The following is an 11,230-nucleotide window of genomic DNA, read 5'->3' as shown; positions in this document are numbered from 1 at the left end:
CTTTAAACTCAAACTTGCGAGAAGTTAATTCCTTTTTGAACCGGAAATTCTTAAACCGGATTTGAGAGCTTCAGAGCTTTGTCGGAGAACAAATTTCCCTTGTACCGGATTGTAAACCGGAATCCTTTTCTGATGACCCGAAACTTCTTCATTGAGCCGGGATTTTGTAACTGTCATATACTTTCTAATCCGGAAATCTTCTGACAACACGATGTAAATCCGGGACCGGATTATCTCTCCCTCCAATGTATTGGGGTTCTTGACTTCACTGAAAACCGGCAACGTTTGCTAAGTCATATCATTGTAGCCCCCAAGTCTCAAGGTGACTCGAGGAGTTGGCTTGAGATTCTCCATATTTGACCGTGATATAAACCGGCATAACTTGTATATCATTGGTGTTGATAGCACAATGTGAATCCACAGAAGGTTGAGGTGACTGCGGCAGGTTGTAAATGATCCCGTATGAGCCGTGTCAACAACTCGGCCAATGGTTCCTTCCAACTGGTGATTTGAAGTTAACCAAACTGTAGTGACGGCGATTTGTGCGCCTGCCCATTGAACCACCCAGTGCAGATGGCGGTTGATAGTATATGATGATTTGCCTCTATTTTGTTGAAAGAAAAACCGGGCTACCCAAGTTGTGACTTGCTCATACTCAATAAACAGCTCATGCAGACAGCTGCGGCCCGGTATGTTGATGTAGACCAGGCCGCGAGAGACGGACGACAAGGATGACCGCAACATCAAAGGCAGCTCGGAAAGATGAGTCGGCCGCGGCATTGTAAGCTGGTGCGGACGGGGAAGATCGGCGCCGGTGTCGTAAACCAGCTCGGACGGGCGAGTTAATTGCGGGCGCGGTCCCGGCAAGCTGATGTAAACCGGGCGAACAGGGACGGCGACCTTCTCACGTTCATTCACCGGGTGGTATGACACGAATGAAACGCCGGTGCAGAATGTCGCTAGCGCGTGCTCCGTGCCCGTAATATAACGCCTCATTTGTAATGAACAATTGTCCTACGTTAAAAAATATCACATGCCAAAGTAATTGTTCACACAAAAATTAATATGTGCTATGAAAACAAACCGGACGGATTTCACCTGATATATTTTTGGATGAAGTGATTGTACAGCAATTTGACCAGGTGGCCTTCACATCCAAACAGCCATGCATCCATTGATTTTTTAAGTGGGTCTTGCCCCTTGAACAACGCATCATACCTTGGGCGTCCTCACCAACTTGGTTTTTATGTAAACAGTACTCAACCAGTACTTCTCTGTGACTGATTTTTCTTCGTTCAATTAGTACCAAATGACCACTCCATGATTGATGTCTGATCCTTGACGATCTGTAACGTCGCACACACGTCGGTAACTCGGTGCAGTATGGAGTGGGCGACACCCAAGGCAGTGGCAACGCCAGCGGAGGGAGCGGCGGATTAAAGCGGAGCGGAGGCGGCTCATCGGCATCAAAGCGAGGCCGCGGGCCTGCCTGGAGGTAAACCCGCGCCGGCGGGTCTCACGCAAGGCCAAGCGGTAGCGGTAAGGGCCCGACGTGGGCGACTTGGAGGGCTTGGCAGCACAGGCGGAGACCACAGAGGGTCATGGCGACTCTGAGGAAGCGAGCAGCAGCAGGTCTGGCCAGCAGCAGCTTCGGCGCACGAGGCAAAGGCGGCTCAGTAAGTCCGTGGCGGAAAGGCCAGGGAGGCGAACTCCGGCGAGTTGAATCCGCGGCGGCAGCTTACAGCAAAGTCGAGGATGGCAGGCAAGCACGTCGTTGCCGCAGAGTTGAGGTGGAGGGCGGTGTCTGGTGAGACCCAGCGGTTTACGCGCGACGGCAGGTCGGTTTAACTCGGATGGAGCAACGACCCTCGATGGCATAAGCAGATGCAGGGCGAAGGCCAAGGCGTTTTGACTTGGATGGTAGCTGCGGTGACTTAACCGCTCAGCGGGCTCAACGGCCGGTTTGACTTGGACGGAACAACGACCCTCGATGGTGGAGTCCGGGGGCGAGGAAGAGTAGGCATGGCCGGCGAATCCAAGTCCGGATGTAGTCAGGGTCTGATTCCGGGTCATTAACTGTTCGTGTTGCCCTTTGGTTTGACTGTAACTTGACGGATTACACATCCGATGGCGGCGGCTCAGTAGTAACCCTAATTTCTTTTGAACCTTAAAACTCTCGTATCTTCAATCGGGACTGATAAATTTGAAGCTGATGCAAATCTTCCAGACCCGATCTTCTTCCTTTGAAAAATTGCAAACTTCTCAATCCCTCTAGAGATCCCTCCAAGAACTCAACACCACCATGCGCGGGCCCCACGGTGGGCGCCAACTGTCGTGGAATTGTCACGGCAGATGTCCTTAGTGTCAGGACTTAGTCGCGAGGCCAACGCATCTATGTGGTAGCTTGAGAGGGGTTGAGCGGGACGAGAGACGCGAGGTTTTACCCAGGTTCGGCCCCTCATGGCGGAGGTAAAAGCCTACGTCCTGCTTCATTGATATTGATGATGATGACGATCATGGTTACAAGAGTGCTCTATCTTGAGAGCTATTGTCTAAACCTAACTTGTCCAACTCGTGGAACTTGTCAATCTTGTCCCTTTTGGGGAGCCCTGCCCCTCCTTATATATGTTGAAGGGGCGGTTTACATGTGGAGTCCTATTAGGATTAGGACTAGTCTATCTCTAATACAAACCGGATATAAGTCTAGGTCTTAACTCCTTGTAAGACAAATATTCCTCATGCCTTTCCTCTTAAACCGGCCCATCATTAAATGTGAACCGGCCTTCTGGGCCTTGGGCCTTGTCATCCGTCTGTCCCGCACGCCGGGTTACTAGTGAGTCATAATGACCAGGCAGGTTGCTTGTAAACCGCCAGGTCAGGGCGGGTTGCCAGTAACTCGCCAAGTGTCAGCGGGGTCTTCAGATAAACCGCCAAGTCCGGCCGGGTTAACTTCCAACCGGTTTACACCACGGGGTATATCCCTGACACCAGGTTTCTAAACAGTCTAATGCATCTGCAAATCCCTTCCTCCCATTCCTGATGTCCTTTGGGCCAGATTAAGCACACTAACCAGTGAGTTGAGGTACTCTGTTGCCTCGACGTATGTGTTGGAGCTATTATTATGACCCTAGGTGTTTTAGGGAGTCACCTAGTAATCTAGCCATGTTTTGTGTTCCCGGTGTGATGATTCTGGTCACCATTCTCGATAGCATCCCATGATGCCATTTAGTAGTAGGTATTCTACTCCTGTGTTCTTGACACAAGAATCACTCTGTTCACTTCCTGTTGATATTGTTGCTAGTTACTTTAGGATATTAGTAATCTTTGCGATAGTCCTCGAGGTCCGTGGTATTTCCTTCTTCCAAATACCATGAACCATTAAGGCAGAAGTTCTTTGAACCAAAAGATCACCATTAGAGTACTCCTGAGGAGCTCTCCATTCATAATTGTGATTCTGCCAGTTCTACCTTTCTGCATGGGTTATCCGGAAGAAATATGTTGAACTCATTCGAAATACTAATCTATGCATCCACAACTCAGAAAGTTATATGTTCCTTTGAGTTGTCCCCCTTCAGTTATATTCCGACCTTCATCTATCAATTGATAGTCAAGAGTATGTGAGCATTCGTTCATCGGTGCCTATCGTTCTTGTGGTCCGTCAAGCCATTCTATTCCAGAATGACTAGGAGAAACAAACTCCAGTACCTCATCCATATCTACGATTGGGTCAAAGTAGTTGTATTCCATAGATCAAAATATCAATCCAGTTTTTGTTCTATTCTACCTTGGAGTATTACCATCTTTATATCAAGAATGTCATGGGAATTGCACACCATTGAATTCTTGGTACAGTAATACTTCTCGCCATCATTATTGATTCCTCGGTCTTTGTGTTGTTGTGACCGGAATGCCGACAAGTGAACCGTGATGTGTGAAATCAATATTCCTAGCAACTCCGTTGCTTGGTAGTTAATGGACAATACTCTCATCCTTAGTGTGCTGGTTATTGAGTCATCATCCTAAGAATGATCGTGCTACCTAGTCCTTATTTGTGGTGCACTCTTCGATCAATGAGTTAGGATTGTGTCAATCCCTCACCCTTTTGATCATATCATCTTGCCTCGAAAGCAAGATTGCTCCCTAGCTTAATAACATTTCGGTGGTTCATGATTTTCCGAATATCTTCTCAGAAGTATCACCGGGTTGTCACCTGACCACTATGTTGAGCTCGTGATCAAGTTGGTTTCTTGTAGCCACCCCTTTCTCCAAGAATCTGTGTTGGATACCCTGAGCTAGTTGGTTGAGCTAAGCAACAACTTGGGGAGTTGGAAGATAAAAGCTGGCCTAACTTAGTTCGTTCCAAAGGGATATCCTTGTGTGTGTGGGCGTTGAAGAAAGATGATATCTTCCTCGATCGATCCTCGTGATCAGTTATCGGTGCTATTATCTTATCCAATCTTTGATTTGAGTGTGGGCTATCGTCAAATCAAAACAGAGCCAACGATGTTCGTAATGTTGTCTTACTCGTGGTTGATCCCTCGAGCATACGCCATTACATCTTTTGGTCTGACCAATGCTATCACATTGTTCACATAATGGTGGAAGTCCAGTGATATGGAAATTCCGATGAGTTGTTGTTGAGCCCATCGGCAATATTTTCATCTTGTCCATGATTCATGTTGAACATCTAAGTTAGTGTTGGAAACTTTTGTAAGCATTTCTTCATCTCCCGTTCATGAAGTATATGTTTTGGTGAAAGAAGTGACTTTCTCCAAGTTCACGTGCATTAGGTGTAAGTTGCCGCCATGAATTTGAGAAAGGTTTGTTTTCTTTCCTCTGGAATCATCCCAAATTAGTCATGCATACATGCGAAGTATTCTATGGTTTGGTAGATTAATTACCTCCACTCCATATGTATTCCCTAGCACACCAAGCCACTGATTGATTTGTTCAAGGAGAAGAAGTTCCTTCCTAAGAGCTAATATGGACTTGTGTAAGGACTTCGATATCCTCGATGATGGTTCCTCACCTGAACTTTTGTAGTGTTTTATTGTAAGACTACTATGTGGTCATGCTTGTCTTGGACAACATGTTCACATGTGTGTAGCAGAACCAGATCATGTTTTGGAGCTTGCTATCGTAGTTCATCTCCCGAGAGTCTCGCAATGTTATGTCGTCGACTTGTGTTGCAACCTTTCTTTCTAGGCATGTTGTCTGAAAAAAATCATGTTACCAGCCAGATCTGAATCTTAGGCAGATATGATGGCTGGAACATTTCCAAGATCTATGATGTAGGTCCCGACGAGATTGATGTTCTGGCCGACACAGCTAGTCGGAAGATCTATTATGGTAGTATCTTGAATGAGCAGACCATCTTCTCCATGAGGATTCGGTATGACTTATTCCACAAGTTGTTCCTTATGGATTTTGTGCTCCCGAAGTCCGACCTTTACTTGATGGCCATGTTGATGCTTTTAAGCATTGACCGTGGTACCTAGTACATCAAGGAGAACATTAGAAGCGGAGTGCTAAATGTCTCTCGGTCGATCATCCAGATTTGCTTCTTTGGCATTGCTAAGGAAAAATCTGAGAAAGTGATGTCCTCCTTGCATCTGCATCCTCCATCACCGTTCATCATGGTAGTATGATGTGTTGCCAGGATCCTCAGCACGGATGTTGGTAAAACCTTGATGAATACGGAAATGCTAAGGTCTTGAGAGCATGCTCAGTCACTGGGCTATATCCTCGGTATCAATTGGAATGTGCCTTTCGTTGCCGAGTTGTCCTATAACCCTAGTTTCCTCTCCAAACTGAGTATGCCATTCTTTCGAATTCATTCAAACGATCAATTGTGATTTTCCTTAGGCTAGTATAGAGAGTTTCAATGATCTCTGTATCAAAAGTAATTCTTTTTGCCACTTAAGGGAATAATTCTACGAGTCACTTTCCCGAGGTGTCTCGTTATGGAATCATGGAAATTATCTCCTCACTACCTTGAAAACCATGCACTATCCTACTCCAGCATGGAATTATCGCCTACCAATTTGAACCTTTGTCATATGTTTCTCATCCATCATCTCTGATGTGTGCTTTGCGTCTTAGCTCAAGGGATGTTTCTACGTCTCATTCCATGAGTTGATCTTGTGTTCTTTAAGATCGATGATCCATTCTTGTGAGGTTGTCTTGCTCTCTTGTCGCCATGTTGGATGAAGTTCTCGAAGGAAAGGATGTCGTAATCAAAGATGATGATCAAATCAATGTTCTTATGAAGTGCAACATGGATCGTGAAGACTGTGTCAGTTTCGTGTCCCCTCTACCTTCTTACCTCACGTCCTGAATCTCGGGACGAGATTCTTGTTTAGTGGGGGTGAGTTGTCATAGCCCTAGAATTTGTTTGTAATTAGCTGCATTTGAGAGCATCATGCATCATGTCTAAATTCCGAAAGTTGAATTTAGGTTAGTTGAAACCCTCAGAAGTCACTTCAGAAATAATCAACATTAAAATCTTTTCAAATGAATCCAAGAAAATGTTCCTGTTATTCTATAAAAATATTGGCAAGAGGTAAAATTCAAACCAATATTTTTGGAGACTCAGAGATATTTATTTTGGGCCTTTGAATTAAATCAATAGCTATTTGAATTGGATTTATATCTACTATTAAATAAATATATGTCCAATAATTCTGAAATATTTTGTGGAGCTTTGGTTTAATTATTTTAGCTCCCACAACAATTTTCAGAAGCAACAAAATAATTTGGTTAGCAAACCAAGTTCAAACAGAGGCAAACAATAGAAAACAGGAACTAGAATAAAGGAAAGAGAGAGAGAAAGAGTTTACCTGGGCCTTACCTAGCAGAAGCAGCCCAGCCCACCAGGGGCAACACTGTCTTATAGCTCCTGCCAGTAGGAGCAGCTGCGTGCCCGGCATGCCGCAGCCGTGCCACCTCCTGCTCCAGCGCGACGCCCCGACTCTTCCAGCCACCCCAGTGAGACGCCCAGACACCCCCGGATCCTCCCCCTCTTAGCGCTCTCTCTCCCCTCGCCTGGACCACTCTCTCTCTCTCACCCACCCAAGCGAGCTCGTCGCCGCCGACGCCGTTTACCGCGGCCACAGCCACCCCCTTGCTCCCCTGACCTATCCAAGAGCTCCGGGATGTCTTCCTCATCCTCTCCACCAAGCCATGGAACTACGGACGTGCCACAACGTCGCCAACATCGTCGTTTCCATCGCCGGCCATCATGGATCCTCGCCATTGATTCGAGAGCTATCAGACGTCCCCGAGCCCGCTAACCACCTGTAGCTCCGCGGTGAACCGCTGACCCGATTTCCCCTTGCCCCGTCGTCCCTAGCATCATGTAGCTGCCGTCCCCATGAGCTCCGAAGCTCGCTGCCGTCAGGCCTCATCGCCGCCGCGACCAGAGCTAGCTATTACTGCAACTGAGCACTGCAACATGCTCAGCACGCCATCAGGAGTCCATAGCACCCACCCTCTGTTCCTGCCGTGTGCTGCAACGCCGTTCTCGCTGAGGTCCGAACTCCGGCCACCGCGGTTGTCGTCGTCGCCGTCGTTCCCGGCCTCCCCGCACCCAACCGCTAGCACTACTAGATGCGCGAAAGCGCTAGCAACCCGTAGCCACAAACCGCTCATCGAACGGTGGCCCATAGAGCAAACCCGACGCGAGCACCGTCGCGGCCTGTCGTCGCCGGCGGTTAAACGCCGGTGGCTGACATGGCACCATTAGTTTAGGTGCTAATCGTGTTTAGTTGTTGCCTGTGTTAGTGACATGTGGGTCCCCGAGCGTAATTAGGTTAGTCTAATTTTCTGTTAAGATTAGTACTAATATGTGTGGACCCCACGTGTCAGCTTTGACTTTGGTCAAGTCAATGTTGACCGGTCCCACCTGTCATCCACCAAACCAGCCTGAGACACCGACGTATGGGTCCCATAGGTCAGGTTTGACCTGGCCGACCCATTTGACCTGCTGACGTCACACCTATGTCATGCTGATGCAGTAAATCATTTTCTAGATTTAAAATAATTAGAAAATTCCAGAAAATGTCTAAAACTTCTAAAAATCATAGCAATTAATCTATAACTCAGAATGAAATAATTTATATATGAAAAATTATCAGAAAAATTCAAGGAATCCATCTGTACCATTTTCATGCATGTTTGAACAATGTTTGTCCTCTGTTTTGGACAAAACAAATAAAGGGCATTTAATTAATCATATATGGAGTTGGAATTTGAATCATGTATTCAAACCAACTTCATTTAAATCATAGCTAGATGCATTAGCTCAAATCACAACATATTGCCATGTCATGATCATGCATCATATTGTGGCATTGCATTGATTGTGTTCTTTCTCAGTTGCCGGTGTTTGTCCCCTCTCGGTAGACGTGTACCGACGACGAGAACGATGACACTGATGAAGTGTGTTCCTCTTCAGAAGTGTCAGGCAAGCAAAACCCCCTTGTTCATTCCGATACAATCCCACTCTCTCGCTCCTGCTCTCTTTTACTGCATTAGGACAACACCGATTCAACTGTTACATGCTGTGGTAGTTGAACCCCTTTCCTCTGCATGACCTGTCATTGCCACAGTAAATAGATGAAACCCACTAGCATGAGTAGGAGTTGTTTGAGCCCTGATGTGCCTACTCATTCATGCTTGTTTGTCATGCCTCTCTCGACTCCGGGCGCTCCAAGCTCTCTCGACTTATTAATCAACCTGATCTTTGTCCAGGAGTTGCAACTAGTTTCTGGTGTTTGTAGGTAGTGTTAGTAGTCTACCAGGTGGCACCCGGTACAGGTGGGCTTGGGACAGACTAGGCACAGTGGCCCGGTGTACCAAGTGGCACCCGGATGGTGGGCTTGGGAACCCTGCTCACATCGTTTGGGGCCGTGAGCGACACCCCGGTCGGATCTCCTTGCGGATGGAACCCGAATAGGCGATAAACCTGGACTAGAGACTTGTTGGTTAGTCAGGTCCTGGCCGACTCCCTCGCCAGGCTTCCGCTTGAAGGTTGCCGAGATACACGATGTGTACATGGTGGTAAGTGGCGAGAGCGTGTGTGAAGAAGTACACCACTGCAGGGTTATCATTATCTACTCGAATAGCCGGATTCCTCGGATATGGAAACTTGGACCCCTTGCATAGTTCATAGACAAGTGAAAGTGGATACTCTAAAATGCGCAAGATAAGCGTGAGTGCTATGGATGGCGTTCTCGTAGGGAGACGGGAGCGGATCCTTAGTGGTGTATTGATATGGTGAATATGTGGACTCGTGTGCGCCACCTCAAAGAGTTATTTGCAGTCGTAGTTCAGGATAGCCATCGAGTCAAAGCTGGCTTGCTGCAGTTAAACTCCACCACCCCTTTGATGATACCGATGCATATGTAGTTAGTTCTGATGTAAGTCTTGCTGGGTACATTTGTACTCATGTTTGCTTAATTTATGTTTTGCAGAGAGAGTTCAGTCTCACTAGTAGTATTGCGTGGACTTCGAAGTTTAGCTTGTTACCACAGCTACGATCTTGTACCCTTGGGAGGGTCTTGTAGATAGTCAGGCTTCTTAGCCTTTTTTCATTTGTAGTTGTCTGTACTCAGACAAGTTATCCTTCCGCATGTGCTTGTTGCTTGTATGCTCTGTATGTTGGGTCATGAGACCCATGTTTGTAATTCTTGGCTCTTCAGAGCCTAATGAATAAATACTTTGAGTCGTAGAGTTTTGTTGTGATGCCATGTTGTATTACACATATCGAGCATATTGTGTGTATGATTGAAATGCTTGGTATGTGTGGGATCCGACAACCTAGTTGTTTATCCTTGGTAGCCTCTCTTATGGGAAAATGTAGTCTTGTGCTTCCATGAGCCATAGTAGTCCGCTACAGCCCGGTTCACCGGAGTCCTGCTAGCCCAGCACTACTGCTCCAGAACACTTGACTGGACAGCATTTTATTCACTTCGTTCCTGTGTCTGTCCCTTTGGGGAAATGTCACGCAGTGATATCCGGAGTCCTGCCTAGCCTGCTACAGCCCGGTTCACCGTTGTCCTGTTAGCCCAGTGCTACAGACCGGATTCGCACGCTGCTAACTGACATGCTCGATGTTGATTCATGTATGCATGTCCCCGTAAGTTAGTGCCACTTTGGGTTCACGACTAGTCATGTCGGCCCGGGTTCTCTGTCATATGGATGCTAGCGACACTATCATATACGTGAGCCAAAAGGCGCAAACGGTCACGGGTCATGGTAAGGCGACACCCGTGGGGATACCGTGCGTGAGGCCGCAAAGTGATATGAGGTGTTACAGGCTAGATCGGTGTGACTTAGAATCGGGGTCCTGACAGTCATAACCTCGAATAGTCTTTATACCGTCTACGAGATCTGGTACGACAGCCAGGGTATTTATAGAACCCTTAGTAACAACACGAAGATTCATCTTTTGGAACTCTGGGGGAGGGGGAGTGAGTGCACCAGGGGGGACAATATGAAGGTTCAGCCTTTTAAATTCTTCGACAAGTGAGGGCTGAACTTTGTGAACCTGGAGGTGGTTGCAGTAAGACTTGCGGCTTAAGGCATCACCATTACATTAGCCTTGCCTAGGGTATAGGATATACCCATGTCAAAGTCTACAACAGTCTCCATCCATCTCTGTTGACGGAGGTTCAGGCCTGGTTGAGTAAATAGATACTTTAGACTTTGGTGGTCGGTGAAGATCTCACAACGATTACCGAGAAGGTAATGTCGCCACTGCTTCAGAGCATGAATGACAGCAGCAAGCTCGAGGTCGTGAACTGGGTAGTTTTCTTCGTGAGGGTGCAGTTGACGAGAGGCATAAGTAATCACTCTGCGCTCTTGCATTAGGACATAGCTAATCCTTGACGGGAAGCGTCGCAGTAAATGATGAAGTCCTTCTTAGTATCAGGTGGAGCAAGCACTGTGGCAGAAGTCAACTTGTCTTTAAGCGCCTGGAAACTTTCTTGACACTTGTCTGTCCATTGAAACTTGACGCCCTTATGCAACAGATTAGTCAGAGGCCTAGCAATCTTGGAGAAGTTCTCGACGAATCGAGGACAATAGCTGGCGAGACCGAGAAAACTTTGGACTTGCTTAACATTCTTCGGAGGAGTCCAATCGAGAATAGCCTGGACTCATTCAGGGTTGACGGCAATACCATCCTTGGAGATGACATGCCCAAGATAGGTTACTTCGGAGAGCCAAA

The sequence above is a fragment of the Triticum aestivum genome, chromosome 5A (genome assembly GCF_018294505.1).
Source record: "Triticum aestivum cultivar Chinese Spring chromosome 5A, IWGSC CS RefSeq v2.1, whole genome shotgun sequence".
NCBI classification, from domain to species: Eukaryota; Viridiplantae; Streptophyta; class Magnoliopsida; order Poales; family Poaceae; genus Triticum; species Triticum aestivum.
The sequence above is the reverse complement of the archived record's forward strand: the minus strand, read 5'-3'. Positions refer to the sequence as shown.